The sequence below is a fragment of the Elephantulus edwardii genome, unplaced genomic scaffold, assembly GCF_000299155.1.
Source record: "Elephantulus edwardii isolate Elephantulus edwardi_28Jun2011 unplaced genomic scaffold, EleEdw1.0 scaffold00044, whole genome shotgun sequence".
NCBI classification, from domain to species: Eukaryota; Metazoa; Chordata; class Mammalia; order Macroscelidea; family Macroscelididae; genus Elephantulus; species Elephantulus edwardii.
Genome location: NW_006399794.1, coordinates 16,596,026 through 16,612,262, shown reverse-complemented (window position 1 = coordinate 16,612,262; position 16,237 = coordinate 16,596,026). Strand labels below are relative to the sequence as shown.

Sequence of the window (16,237 nt, the reverse complement as noted above, 5' to 3'; positions counted from 1 at the left end):
AGAAAAAAAAAGAAAAGTGACTACAGCTTCAATATGGGTTAGGTTTCAGTATCAAGAAAACATTTCAAGATTTTTCTGGAAGCTGTGAAGAGGATACACTAGAGTTAAGGGTAGGACAGAGGGGTGGCAAGGAGAGCAGTTGTGGGCAAGACTTACAACAGAAATGGTAATAATGGGAGGGTGCAGAAGGTGACATGTGAAGGAAGACTCAAAGACTATTCTCAAGATTCTCCAATGTCATTCAGAAAGATAACACAGGAAGTCTTTTTAAAGAGTTCTAACTTATTAAATGTTCATTTAACGTGCTTGTTTTCCTACTACTTCTCTGTTAGTCATCATCAGTAAGCATGTTAATTGTCTCATAATTGAGCATTATAGAAATTGCAGCAATTCATAAGATGTCTTATTCTATATAAAACAAGAAAATCATGCCCAAATATATGACACAGCTTCAGTCAAATAGGAACATATTTCATTTAAAACCATTTTCTGGAGGGTTTTCAGGAAATATGGGAAATGCAGTGGTAGTTGGCATCTAAGCACTTTTGTGATGGCATCGGTACCTTTTCTGAGAATAAGGGGGAAATAAAAGGCTCCCTAGTGGTGTAGTGCATAATGTGTTAAGCTGCTCACTGAGAGGTTAGCAGATGGAATTGACTCAGGATAAAGATGTCCAGTCTCCTACCCTAAAAACTGGATGAAATATGTTTACGGCATTGAAGTCTATGGGGGAGAGAATAGTCTAAAAGTATTATATTTTAGGGCATTATTTTTATCGTAGGAGTATGCAATGAGGGTTGCAGAGTGGATTATATTTGGGAGTAGGGGGTGGGGTTTGGGGAGGTGGGGGGGGATTGTGTACCAATGAGGGAGTTTTTCTTTTGCTTTTCAAGGAGAGGAGCAAATGGGGGAGAGGGGTTTGTGCGGGGAGAAGGGTGCAACAATGAATGAATGGAATCCCAAAATCTCTGTAGATGTTCACTGAAATGAAAAATAAACAACGTAAATTAAAAAAAAAAAGAAGAAAGAAACTTATAGCCTTAGAAACCTGATGGAAAGTCGCTGTGCTTTAGAATTGACCCAGTGCCAATTGCCACTAGAATCATCACCATCAATGGCACTACCCTTCCCTTCTCCCTTATCATCATTGCCAGATGACATTATTAACTCTTCCCCTCCTCCAATGTCTTACATCCCATCTCAGGAGGTGAAGTGTACTCTGCATTGGTTTGCAAGTTGGTCTGGTCTCCAGTATGAACGTTTTCTACAGGACCTGGTAACTAAGGCAGTGCCAGGAAAATTAAAGCCACTCCTGCCTGGATGGTCTGGAGCAGCTTTGCACTCCAAACTGACCAGCTTGTATATATGAATGCCAGCTAAATCTTTGAGATCAATGGTTTCGAGGTTGGGCTGAGAAGCACAATGAATTTGTGAGGCAACTGAGCAAGACTTCATAGCCAAGTTTTACCAAGCTGTGGCTGCCACAGCTGGTAAGGACTGATGAACAAGACAGCCATAGATGTAGTTGAACTTATAACTCTACAGTAAAACCTCAGTTCAGATGTGCTACGTGAAGATCTGGAAATAGTAACCTAATGAGTTGACCGAACTCACTGACAGCATGGACGTGGCTGTTTTAACAGTAGCTTGTCAACTGGACGAGTAGGAATGGTTGCCACCTATGCAAATCCAGATCATCAGTCTGCCTCCTAACTTCTTTCCAAGAATCTGAAGACTTCTTTTGGAACTATAACCAAAAGGAACCAAAGCATTATAACTCAAATTTGGCCGACAGCTGCCTCATGAGGAACATGAAGCAGAGCTTCCCTGGTCTTAACTATGACATGCCAACCACCAGCTTTCCCACTAATGATTTCTAAAATTACGGAAAATCAGGAGAGAGAATAATTATTCCTTCCCTCATTCACTCCAAATAGCCATGACTTTTCAAAAGTATATGTTACTTTTGGAGTTGGTAGCAGGTATTTCTCTTCTGTAGCAGATCTATAATAATATGAAAACAAGTGACACTCTACCAGTTGAAGGGTTTTTTTGGTTTTGGGGGTTTTTTTGGGCTTTTTAAAATTTCCATTCATTCACTGTTGCACTTTTCTCCCCTCCCAAACCTCTCCCCCAGTACACTTCCCTCTTAGAAAAGTAAAAGAAAAATTCTTTCATTGTTTTACAATCCCTCCCTCCAGGTCCACTCCACTATGCAGTCTTTGCTCAGGACTCCCGTCATGACAAAAATACCTAATCACATATCCCTTTTAAACAGTTTTCTCCCTCATCTGTTTCAATGCAGTATACATTATTTAACCCATTTTTCTCAGTCTCCCCCCAACACCAATGTCAGTCCTGTTTTACAACAGTGGCACCATACAGTATTTGTCTTTTTTTCACTCAGCAGAATGTCCTCCAGGGTCACCCATTTTGAATAATATTGCATGAGTTCCTTGTTTTTCAATGCAGCATAGTATTCCATTGTGTGACTCTACCACAGCTTCTCTATCCATCCGTTTGTTGATGGCACTTAGGTTGTTCCCAACTCCTTGCTATTGTGAACAAAGCCACGATAAACATGGGTGTGCATGAAGGGTTTAATTTTTTATACCAAAATAAGGAACAGATTTTTAGAAGAAAAAGAAAAAAGACCATTTTCTGATAAGATGTATAATCCACAGGAATTTTCTAACCAGTGAGGTCCACAGAAAAACAAACTTTGCTTTAAGTGAACAGATAAAGGCAGATTGCCCCCGGAGAGGAAGCTGTAATTTTTTTCTCTCTGATAAAAATGAATTCTGCTTTGCCTATGTTATTTAAAAAATCCTCTAAATTTTGCTTCTACTACCAACCCAATATGACACTAGTATATAAGAGTTTTGAAAAAAGTTATTAAAAATATAGAGTGAAAGATATTAGTAACAACTTTTCTAAATTATCTGGATTCAGACTAAAACACAGCCACACAGACACCATTATTAAAGCCAGAGTACAAGGCTTTTTGAAGTCTTAAAAGGGCTAATTGTAGTTGCTCACCTTTATAATCAATGTATATGGCATTTCCTAGCAATCAGACATTATGTAAATTATCATATGCTTAGATAGTAACAGGAAGACAACAAGCAGGCTTAGGGTTAAAGTTTACAGCCAATTGAGTTCATATATAATATTTTAATGAAGCAAGACCCTCGATGAGATGGACTCAGTGACTAGGGCATTGGGGGTGTCTCAGAGACAATAGGGTTGGCTCAGGATAGAGCAGAGTTCAGAGCTGATTTACATACATAGGGTCGCTATGAGTAGCAAGTGACTCGACGGCACATAAGGACAACAACAACAATATATTTTTGGATCAACTGCTGTAAATCTCCTCCACTAGTATGCCTATGATTAGGGGAAAAAAAGGTTTCTTTTATAGACAAAGAGCAAATATCTTTAAGATTATTTTATAGCTTCTTTCTAGTCATAATGTACTTAGAAAAACTACTCATTTAATAAGAAGATATCTAAGTCTGTTATCTGGAACAAGTTCTAAGAAATTTCTTGGGAACTAGTGAAATCAGGAGAACAGAAGTTCCCATCAATAAATAATAATTACTGTTTATCCTTAAATAGCTCATGCCTAGGGAAAAATGGATAAGTAAACTACCACTTTTTATACTACAGCTGTGAAAGAAATTAGCCTAGTGTGCCATGAGCATTTCTAGATGAAACATCTAATCTTATTTTGGGCAACAGTAAAAACTGGGCCAGGAAAGGACACAGGAAGGTGATAAAGATTTTTTGTTTAGTAAAATGCTTCAACATTTGAAAGTACTACCCTTATTCTTTTCAATCATTTGCTATGTATTTGAGAGTTGGACAATGAGTAAGGATGACAGAAGAAGAACTGATGCCCTTGAGTTGTGATGTTGGAGAAGAATACTGGATATCCCAAGGACTGCCAAAAGGACGACTGGAGACTGGGCAGAGTGCTCCTTAGAGGCAAGGATGGCCCTGAAACTTGTATAGCTCAATCATAACACCTCCTATATTAAATTTTCAAGAAACAGGAACAAAAGGGCTGTGACTAGAACACTTCAATACTTATTCCATGTGGCAAGTATTATCCTGACTTCTAAATCAGGAAAAGATGTGATAGACAAGAAAACCACAGACCAATATCTTACAGAGATGCAAAAATCCTCATCAAAATACAATTGACCTTTAAACAACTTGAGTTTGAACTGTGCAAGACTCACTTAAAGGTGGGTATTTGTTGCTATTGTGGAGTTGAAGTGTTCCTATGATTTCCATGTGAGCAGTAACTAACTGTTCTCACAGAAGTAATTAATGTCATGGCTGTTGCGTGTTTTTCATAATTCATGAACATTTTGTTTTATAACATCAGTTGCCACTGATTAATGAAATTGTCTATTCAACCCTTTCTTTTTCTATTCAACCCTTAAGTGTTGCCTTTCCTTTCATCCAACTTATCTCTTTTTACTCCCTACTCTCTCCCTTCCAGTTCCTGTCATTCTTCCCAGATTGTAATTTTATGTAACTCTTTCCTTAGCTTTTTATATTAATGGTCTTATATCATAATTGTTTTTTTGTGACTGGCTTATATTTCTCAGCATACTTTGTTCTAAATTCATTCATATTGTGCATCCATGCACAAAGTATTTCACAAATTCTTGACCAATTTTTTAAATGACGTATAAAACACTCCATTGTGTTAAAATCAGATTCAGTTTAACTAGGATTCAAAATCAATGCCCATGGTGGCAGCAGTCAAGAAACCAAGACATGTTGTGTTGGGAAAATCTTTTCGACTTCTCTGAAGTGCAACAGAGCAATGATGTCAATTTAAAGACTAAGGCATGCCTGATCCAAGCCATAGCCTTTTCAATTACTTTCAATACATCTGAAAGTTGGACAATGAATATGGATAATCAATGGCTTTGAGATGGGATGTGGGAGAAGAGTACTGAATATGCCATGAATTGCCAAAAAGATAAGAAAATCTTGTAAGTGCAATAAGGGTGCTCCTTAGAGGCAAGGATAATGAAACTTTGTCTCATTGTGCATGTTGTCAGGTGGACAAGTTGTTAGGAGGGTCCAGTCCTTGTAATAGGATATCATGCTGGCAAAGCTAGTGGGTGGAAAAAAAAGTGAGGAAGACCCTCAACAAGTTGACACAGTGATTATAAAAATGGATTTAATATAACAAAGATCATGAGGATGGTGCAGGATGGAGCAAGGTTCAGATCCTTTGGTCACAGAGTTGCTATTCATAATGATCTTGGGCATTTCTTTAGGTATTTGCTGGCTGTCTCAACATCTTCTTTAGTGAAGTTACTATTCAGATCCTCTGACCATTTTGTAGTGGGATGTTTTAATTTTCTTTATTGAGGCATTAAGTGTTTTCTAGAAATTTAAGAGATATGTTAGATGTGTTGTTGCCAGTATTTTTTTTCCAGGTCACAAACTCTTTTTTTTGCTTTTTTTGAGAAGTCTTTTGATGTACAAAAGTATCTCATTTTTAGGAGATCCTATCATCTAGTTTCGTATGTCCTGGAATTCCCATTCTTCTGAATAGTTAGCTATAGTTTGTTAGGATCCACACAGTCGTATGTCTTTGCATTGTCAATAAATCACAAATAGACCCTCTGGTACTCTGTGCTTTCAGCCAAGATCCATCTGGCATCAGCAATGATTTCACTGGTGCTATGGCCTCTTCTAAACCCAGCCTCAACTTCTGACAGTTCCCTGTCAGTGCACTACTGTTCTAGCGGTTTTTTGGAGAAAGGTGTGTGTCTAGGCTGTATCTTTTCTCCATATATATTCTGTATGCTGAGCAAATCATTCGGGAAGCTGGACCTTACAAAGAAGAATGTGGCATCAGGATTGGAAGAAGACTCATCAACAACCTACCTTATACAGATGACACCTTGTTTGCTGAAAGCAAGGAGGATGTTAAGTGTTTGCTGCAGAGGATAAAGGACTGTAGTCTTTAATATGGATTACATCTTAACATCAAGAAAACAAAAATCTCTGATGCATAGCAAATAACTGCCAAGACCATAGCCCGGAGCAGAGGCATGTGAGTCTCTAGACTTACAGTCGTCACTTTTTAGTAATCTGGAGAGATCCCTGGCAGCAGATTTCCCCAGTGCAATTGGTCTTTTGATTTCCTGACTGCTGGTGCCAAGAGTGTTGACCGTGGAGCTGAGCAAGCTGTAACTGTAAACAATCTCAATCTTTATCTACCATGGTGCTACCAACTGGCCCAAAGGAAATTTGCCCATATGGCTTCCAAGGCTGTAAATCTTTATGGAAGTAGATGACATAATCTTCTTCATATGGAGCAGCTGGTTTGGAATTGTTGAACTTCTGGTTAGCAGCTAAATCCTTTTATCCACAGTAACACCAAATTTCTCTAAGGGCCATACTACCTGGGGGAAAGCCATTAAATAACTTCAAACTCATTACCATCAAGTCAATCTGACCCTTCAGTGGGTTTCTGAAAGCTGATGGAGAAGAAGACTGAAGTTATCAATGATTTAATTTTATTTGGATCCACAATCAATACTCTCAGTACCAGCAGTCAAGATATCATAAGACAGGTTGCATCAGGAAAATTTGCTTTCAGGGACCTCTCCAAGGTGCTAAAGAGCAATGATGTCAGTTTAAAAACTAAGACATGCCTGATCCAAGCCATGTTCTTCTCAATTACTGCCTATGTATCTGAAAGTTTGACACTGATTAAGAATGACAGAAAAAGAATCAATGCCTTTGAGTTACAGTGTTGGAGAAGAATATTGACTATCCTATGGACTACCAAGAGAAAAAATAGGTTTATATTGGAAAAAGTAAAACCAGAATGCTCCTTGGAGGCAAGGATGGTGAAACTCTCTATCATACTTTGGGCATGTTGTTAGATGAAGCCAGTTGGAGAAGGACATCACGATTGAAAAGGTAGAGGGTCAAGTTAAGAGATGAAGACCCTAAACAAGATGGACTGACCTATCAGAGGTGACTATAGCAATGGGTCTAAGTATGTCAGAGATGATGAAGATGGTGCAGGATAGGACAAGTTTCAGATTCATTGTTCACAGAATCGCTGAGTTGCATTCAACTCACTGGCACATAACAACAAATTGCACAGAAGGAAGTTACCCATCTCTCTCCTGTATGGCAGTTGGTAGATTCTGTGTTTCTGGGTTGGTAGCACAACTTCTGCCCAGAGCTTCATTGAAAAGGGCATAATCTTTGAAAAAAACGGTGAATTAATTAAGAACAGACAAAAACAGTGGGATATGAGTTTTATAATAACTCAGTCTGTGTGACTCTGACCAAAAAAATTTGTTATTATTTAAAGATCTATGTTAAAAGCTCATTAAAGTATGCAATAATGTATGAATAGAAATACACAGTCTGTGTAAACTTTCATTAATTTTTTTTTAAGTATAACAAATTAATAGTAAAAAAAAAAAAGCTCATTAAAGCATTCCTAAGGACAAATGTCTTTAAAAGACTACAGCCAGGGTGCTCCTTGGAGGCAAGGATAGTGAAACTTCTACATACTTTGGGTGTTTGTTAGGAGGGGCCAGTCTTTGGAAAGGACATCATGCTTAGGTAGAGGTCAGTAATAGAAAGACCCTCAATGAGATGCAGTGACACAGTGACTGCAAACGTGGGCTCAAGTGTGTGAGATGATGAGGGTGGCACTGAAATGGGGCAGGGTTCAGATCTACTGTTCACAGGGTCACTATGAGTCATAGTCAACTTTGTTGGCAATTAACAACAACAGAAGCCTAAGAGGGACCTCTGATGGCTTGGTCTGAAGCTGCACCATTAACCCAAAGGTCACACCTCAATGGTTGTTTGGGAGTCCACCAGTAGCTCCCTGAGAGAAATATGGTTATTCCTCTCAGGTGACCTCAGTGGGTGTCTGCTCTGATTTCAACTCAATAGTATTTAGTAGAATTCTAGAGTAGAGCCTGAAAACGCAAAACAGATTTGAGAATTTGCGAGAATAAAACCTAATCAGATAGGAATAAATATACAGCTTGATGAGGAGAAAATACAGACAAAAGAAGTAACTGAAAGAAGAACTAAAAAAAATAAACTTTTCTCAGTTTAATAATTGTGTCAGCTGTAGTTGATTAAGAGCTTATGTACCAAGAATCATAAATATTTTCTTAAAATTTTATAATACATATTTTTATTATCATTTTATCAAATATTTTAATGATAATTTTATAATAATATTTTGATAATTTTATCAAAAATATTTTTTATTCTTAGAACACTGTTAGCAGAAACATTCTCCTTTACAGATAAAAAATCAAATGAGAGGTTAATGACTTGTTAAGAGTAATACAAAAGCTAGGCTTCAAACTTAGATCTACATCATGTCAAATACCAACCTCCTCCTTTCATATCACTTCACTTCTAAGCATGTTGCTGTTAAGTGCCGTCGAGTCATAGGCAACTCCTAGAGACCCTATGAACAAAAGTCCTGGATACCTGTATAACTTTAGTCCTTTTTCCAGGTTCATAGGGTACTTCTAAGCATATCAAAGAGAATAATGGGAAAATTTAAATGCTAGCTTTGAATCCTAGTGTGCCATTTTAAGATTTTGTGGTCTTATAGAAAAGTTTTCGTTTTCTCATTTGAGTTTTAGTTTTCTCATTTACTAAAAGAATATATTAATCTCTGCCCTAGTTTAAAGGAGCCTGGGTAGCATAATACATGGCTAACAATGTGGTATTTCAAACACCTAAGTCATTCCAAGGGAGAAAGATGGGCAGTCTCTTCCCATAAAGATTCATAGCCTCAGAAACCTGATGAAGGGTCAATGTAAGTTGGAATTGACTCAACAGCAATGGGTTTGGGTTTGGTTGACCCTAGTTTAAGAGCCTGAGTGGCATAAGTTGTTTGCAACTAGTTGCTAACCTAAATGCTGACAATTCAAATCCAACTTGCAGCTTCACAGAAGACTGACTTGATGATCTATTTTCATGAAGTTTAGTCAACAAAACCCAATGAAGTAGTTCTACTCTGGACTTGCGGGCAGACTCTGTATCGACTAACAAAAACAAGGAGCCCTAATTTACCTCACAGAACGAAAAAGGCACACGCTACCTGCTTGTTAAGACACCACAGACATATGAGACATGAAGCACTGAAATAGTACAGTTTGTTCCTAATGTACATTTCATTCCTGTTAGGACAAGCTATACTTATAATTTTATTTTTGGTGCATCTTACCATTAGTAATTTATACTAAAATGTTACAGCGCATAATTAGCTGATTCTATCACACTTAAATGTTCACTCAAAGATGTTCAGTTGTTCAAAGATTGGCTTTATGAAGATACTGATAGTAAAAGGTAATAATAATAGACTTAATACAGAGGAGTCAGAAAAGAACCTACTCTAAGTCAGGGACTGGCTCTACTAGTGACCTTAAAAAAAGTAATGAATAATGATTTATTTTAATATTACATAATCTTTCTAATGGTAAATCAAAGTATTAAGCCATTATTTTCAGACAAACTTCTCTCAAGTGCCCCAGGGGTGCAAAACAAGAAGAGATCCAAAAAATAGTTGTTGGTTTTTCTTTTTGGTAATCTTTTTCTTTTTTTTCTTGTTGTTGTGTACTGTGGGATCAGATTCAACTGGCACAGGAGCATGTGGTGGATTTGAATCGCGTGCCTTAGTGATTGCAGCACAGCTTCGTGCCACTAGGCCAGAAGAGCTCCATCCAAAAAATAGTTTTAAAACCACATTTTGGTTATGTCTACTGGTATCTATCAAAGTATAATGAAACTAGGGTTTCATTTTCTTATTTCAAGAGAAAGCAGTGTACTGAAACAGGAATGGATTCTAAAGACTAAACCTAGACTGAAACTGGCTTTGGTGCACACTAGCTGTGTTAATATGACTATTCTAATAGAAATGTCCTTACCTATATATTCAAGGAAATGATATACCTTACAGTGTTGTGGGCAAACAATATAAAGTTATCATTATAATGCCTAGCACAGAGTTGTTAATGTTGTAGTTTCTGAGTCACCTGCGACTCACAGCGACCCTATGTACAATATCTCTGAATTCACTTGATCCTAAGCCAGTCTCACTGTTGACACATACACTCCCATTACCCCAGTTACAATGCCAATCCATCTCTAAAGCTATTTGTTACTTCTGTAATAGGGAAGTGACTTCATCTGCTCCTTTCAGTAAAATATCTGTCAGATATTGTTCTAAAGCTGAACATTCAAGACAGACTAGCAAGAAGGACTGACCATTCACTTCTGAAATAACAACACTTTGAAAACCTTATCTACAAGAGCACACACTATACATTTTAAAAAATTATGGGTATAATTATACCATCTAGCAAACTTCAGTAAGTCTCATTTGCAAATGAATTATAAAAATTTAAGAAAATGTATAAATTCAAATTTGAGGCCTTAGGACCACAGTCTTAGAGAACATTAAGGTCAATCTGCATAGCCCATAAAGCAAATATTCCACATGTTACTTTAATAAGTAGCCCTAGGGTCTAAAACTCTTGAAAGCAACCACCTAACCAACCTACTGGTCTCTCCCTGTTCTAGATAAAGAAAGGCGGGGGAGAGAAAAGATTTACTTGAAATTATTAGTCCAAAAAGAACTAATGGAATATGTAAATCTCAATTTTCATGACCTCAAGACCAAAAGAACTAGATGGTGCCCAGCTATCACTGATGACCACTCTAAAAGGGATCACAGGAAGAAGGTACCTGGATAGAGTAAGGGAAAATATGGAACAAACCTTAAAATAGCAAAAAAAGGTCAGGGTTATTAGACCAATAGAGACTGGTGGAACCTCCAAGACTATGGCCCTTAGTCATCCTTCCAGCCTGGAACAAAAACCAACTGTCAGCCAATAATAGGCTTACAGGATGAATAACAATTCCAGGAAGGCACTCAGTTAGAATAAACAACTACGTAAGATCAAAAGAGAAGCATCTGCTCTAGGGTAAAGCCCAAAAGGCAGAAAAGGGTAAGAGAGAAGGAATAATATAAATGAGAATTATGAAGAAGTAGGAAAAGTGTGATTGCTTTGAGGTTATTACAACTAATGTTGTAATAAATGTATATGAATGGCAAACCAATTTACTTTGTAAACTTCCCCCCAAATAACAACAATTTTAAAAAGAAAACAACCCTCTTTGAACACACATTCACTTAAATAAGATTTCATGAAATTGAAAACATGGAAACAAGGACATGGAAAACGGTTGGAAGAGTAAGTCATATGAGAAACCATTAAGGGAATTTGCTTACTGAGAGTAAATGATTGACCAGGAAGTGGCAAGAGAAGGGAGAATTTAAAATAAATAAATAAAAAGGAGTATGAATAGGAGAAATTAGTAATGATGCTTTAAAAATGGTAAAAGTGATACATCATAAAGTCAGAACAAGAAGACTGAATCCTGGAGTATTTGCAAAGGAGTAAAATAAAAGTTCATATTAAGTATTTCAAGGATCAAAAAATACAATGAATAGTCAAGAGATTATCAAGAGAACTCTGGTGACATAGTCCGTAGGGAAATGTGCTAACACAAAGTTGGTGCCTCTCTGACATTTCAAATTTACTAGCAATTTCAAGGGAACAAGTTAAGTAATCTCCTCCCCTGAGATCTGTTGTTCTTATTATTATTATGTGCCATCGAGTCACCTATGACACAAAGCAATCATGTGTACAATAGCTCTGAATCCTACTCTTTCCTGAGCCAACGTTATCATCTCTGATACTGATCCCCATTACCCCAGTAACTGAGTCCATCCAACTCATTGAGGGTCTTTTCCTCTGTTACACTGTCCTTCCACCTTTCCAAGGTCTGGTCCCTCCTGGCAATATGCCAAAGTACATCAGTCAGAGCTTCAGAATCCTTTTCTCCAAAGAGCAGCCTGGTTTCAACCTCTCCATGATGGACCTTTTTGTTCTCTTAACAGTCCATGGTATATTCAATACTCTTCTCCAACACCACAACTCAAAGTCATCAATTCTTCTTCTGTCACCCATAGCCATTGTCTAGCTCTCTGATCTAGAGCCTCCAAAAACCCACTACAGGGTCAGTTACGAGTTGGTTCTGACTTGATGTGTAATGAGTTTGAGTCTTTAGTAGTCTTCTAACTAGGTTCCTTAAGAGCAGGAATATTTGAGCCAGTTTACTCACTTGTCAAGAGAAAACATTATTTACTGCCCTCCCTTGCCTCAGTTTCTTCAACTATAAAACAAAGTAGTAAGATGAGATCATTTCTCAGCTGTCATCTAGCTTTGCCATTCTAGGGTAGAAGACAGCCCATTATAACATTAGACTTAGGTTAAGCCTTGCCAATGTACCAAAGAGGAAAGAGAAAACAAAAATAGAGGAAAATAAACCACATGAGGACCACATAAAATTCACCAATACAGGTGAAACCATGATTTTTCTCTTTCCAATACCATGCCGAAAAATCATTTTCCTAAAGGAAAAAAGAAGTTACTTCCTAAACAAAAAGTTTATTTCATGGTATTAACCTAAATCATGAAGTCTAAAAGATTTTTTTAAAATAAATAAAATAAAAAAGTTAAAAACCAAAACCCTAATCACAAGTTACTAGAAAATTAATAAGTTAGGTTGTTACAGAAAAAGTTAAGAAGTTATATTACTAACAACTACATAATCTTCTGGTCAGCAGACTCTACCTTTTCTTTTCTCCTTACTTCCTCCTCTTTAGAGATCTGTTTTTTTGACAGACAAGAAACTCATTTCTAACTATGTTTACCTAGAAAGTATATGAGCTCTGGTGCCTTAGTCTTAAGGAGTTGTGCTGCCAGCCTACAGGCAGGCAGTTTGAATCTACCAGCTGCTCTGCAGGAGATACAGAGACAATCTCCTTAAGCCTTTGAAAACTCTGAAACTGCAGTCAGCTATGTTGGTCCCGACCCTAGAGCACATTAACACCAACACAGCATGTGCAGTTAATTGTTACAAGTAATTACGTATTTATACAGTGTACTGGTATACCAAAATGTGAAAGCTAGTTTAAGAGAGATAGCAACACAGTTGTTATTAGGTGCCATCGAGTATATGACTCAGCCACCCTATGAACAAAAGATCTGAATGAACCCTGTTCTATCCTGCACCATTCTCACACTTCCTGACACACAACAGGCCATTGCAAGTCACCGTGTCAGTCCACCTGATAGAGGGTCTTCCTCTCTTTACGATACTCCACCCTTCCCAGCATCAGGCCCCTCTCTCTCCAAGGAATAGCCCCTTCTAGCAACATGCCCAAAATATGTAAGGCAAAGCTACATCCATCATTCATGCCTCCAAAGAGCCCTCTGGCTGCACCCTTTCCAAGAAATATTTGTTCATTCTTTTGACCGTCCATGAGAAGTTTCAGTGCTATTCTCCAACACCACAGCTCAAAGGTATCACTTCTTTTCCTGTCATCCTTATGCACTGTCTAGCTCTCAAATGTATAGCAAGTGATAAGAAAGATTTTGGCATAAATCAGCTGCACCTTAATCCTCAAACTGACAACATTACTCCTCAATATTGTGGAGAGGTCCCTGATTGCAGATTTCCCAGTGTAATACGTCTCCTGATTTCCTGTCTGTTGGTACCAAGGATGTTAATTGTAGATCCAAGCAAGATGAAGTTGTTGACAGTTTGAATCTCCTCTCCATCCATAATGATGTTAACAATAAATGTTACATTATTTTTATACCCCAGGTTAATTTTCCCAAATAATCGTGTCACAAGCCAGTTTCTAGCAAGGCTTTGAACTGGTTCATTTTAGTCTACCCTCTATTAAGATTTTTTCCCCATCCCAAATATAATGATTCAGCATCTACATTTTAACAAGATTCCCAAGTTGTTAGATTCCTTAGTCATGTCATAGTCCTACTTAATTTTCTAAAATCAAAACAATTCTCATTTTATCTTTTATGTCACCTTCTACCACATCTCTAGGGAGCTCTGGTGGCCTAGTAGTAAGGAGCTGCACTGCCAACCCAAACACACTTGGCTGAATCCATCTGCTGCTCAGAGGGAGAAAGCTGGGCAAATTATGTGTGATTTACCGTCTATGAAAACCCAGTGCGGGATCAGCGATGAGTCAATTTCAACTCAAAAGCACATAACAAATCGCACCTCTATCATGCATTCAACAATCTGTGTCTCCTCTGTATTTTCACTTCTACTGTACAGCTTCTTCAAGGCACCACTTCCATTTTCAGCTTCCTTCTCTGGTTTCTCCTACCATCCCTACCACCTTTCTATTTTAATTTATAGGATTTTCCTTTCCCTTCATTCCCAACACTTAATTTCACAGGACTGTATCTCTCATTCTCATTTCATATTATGTTTATATGGTAGTGGTGTTGTTCTTACGTGCTGTCGAGTCACCTGCGACTCACAGCGACCCCTATGTACAACAGCCCTAAACCCTGCTCTATCCTGTGCCAATCACACTGCCTCCGGCACACCCATCCCGATTACCCCAGTCACTGAATCAATCCACCTCATAGAGGGCCATCCCCTCCTGCGCTGTCCCTCCACCCTGCTAAGCATGATGTCCCTCTCCAAGGACTGATCCCTCCTTATAACCTGTCCATAGTATATCAGACAAAGCCCTAGAATCCTTGCCTCCAAGGAGCAGCCCGGTTTAACCTTCTCCAGGATGAATCTGTTTTCTTGGTAGTCCATGATACATTCAATACTCTTCTCCAGCACCACAGCTCAAAGGCATCAATTCTTCTATCCTCCCTGGTCATTGTCCAACTCTCTGATGCATAACAAGTGATTGCAAAGACCATAGCCTGTATCAGATGCACCTTAGTCTCCAGAGTGACACCATTGCTCTAGTACCTCTGCCAAATATAAGATTTCTCTTCATTACTTCTTATTCCCAGAATCTCAGTTAAACCATCACTGGAATCCCAAAGTCATACTGATGAATACTTAACTTTCCCACCATTTTTTTACAGTCACTAGCCCCAGAATTCTAATACTACAAATATCTTATAATTCTAAGCGTTTATTCAATTTCTTTTTCATTCCAACAATCATTAAACACCTTTTCAACTCATTACTTATTTATTTCCTTGTGGCACAGGCCATTCAATAACCTAAAATTTCAAAGCCTGCCCCTTTCAACACAGCCTCTTTCCAGCAAAGTGTTTTCCTCAAATGCTTTTTAACTATTGACTTTTAATGCTTCATGTATTGTCTGAATCTTAGATGGTAAGTACACAGCTTCCATCAAATACATTGCTCAGCAAAAACAAGCTGTCCAAATCTTAAAGCTTCCCAAACCTTGCCTATGTAGCATTCACTAAACCTGATTTCTAGTCATTTCTCAATCCCTAGTGACCAGGGTCACGCTCCAAACTTCTCAGACCTCTCTCTCATCATTTCCCTTACTTCCCACAGCTTCTCAGAATATTCCCATTACAATTTACAGTCTTCGTAGCTATCTTCTCCTTAGGCCTATTCTCGAAGCTTTCTCAATTCGCCCTGAAGAGGCCTATCTCATTCACCACTCACTCTCTCAGTCTGTCATTTACACATCTAGAAACAGTCTAGAACCTTCAGTCCCAGGGCTCGCTCTGCTCTTTCCTTTTCCAACCTCGAGGTGTTCCCTACACCGACCAGCTTCGCTAAGATCTAGATCTCACAGCCTTCTCACTACTCCCAAACCTTTCCCTAGCTCTTCTCCCAATTCCCCTCAACTTTTCTCTCCGCATTCCCTATTTATTTCCTTCAACTGGCAGATTCCCACCACCTTTGTCACGACTCTACTCTCTGCTCAAGCTTCTTTCACTCCTTCCTCTGGAGGTGCCTCCCACATCCCTTAAATTATCCTTTCTGTTTCTATTTCTTTGCCTCCATCCCTTTCCCTACAGCATCACTAACCTAAATTTCCTTCACGCCTCTGTTTCTGACGGTGTCCTCCAATTTCCATTGATCTGGCGACTCCCCAGTCCCTCAGATCTGCCTTCTATTCCATCCAAGCCTTTCTCAGCCCGCTGTCAGTGTTTTTTACTATCTTTAGCCTCTCACCCCATGCCACTCTAAACGCCTAGAAACGTCGTTCTCCAACGGCCGCGGCCTGGCCTCTCGGGAGAAGGGTCACGTACCCCATTCGCATCTTGGCTCCGCTCTGACTGCCCCCGCTGCCTGGCAGGGGAGGGCG

At 38.6% G+C, this 16,237-nt stretch overlaps 1 pseudogene; it reads left to right on the top strand.

Annotated features, from left to right (window-relative positions):
• Window positions 1-1,051: 1,051 nt before the first annotated feature.
• On the top strand, window positions 1,052-1,501 carry LOC102876833 (annotated as a pseudogene).
• Window positions 1,502-16,237: the final 14,736 nt, after the last annotated feature.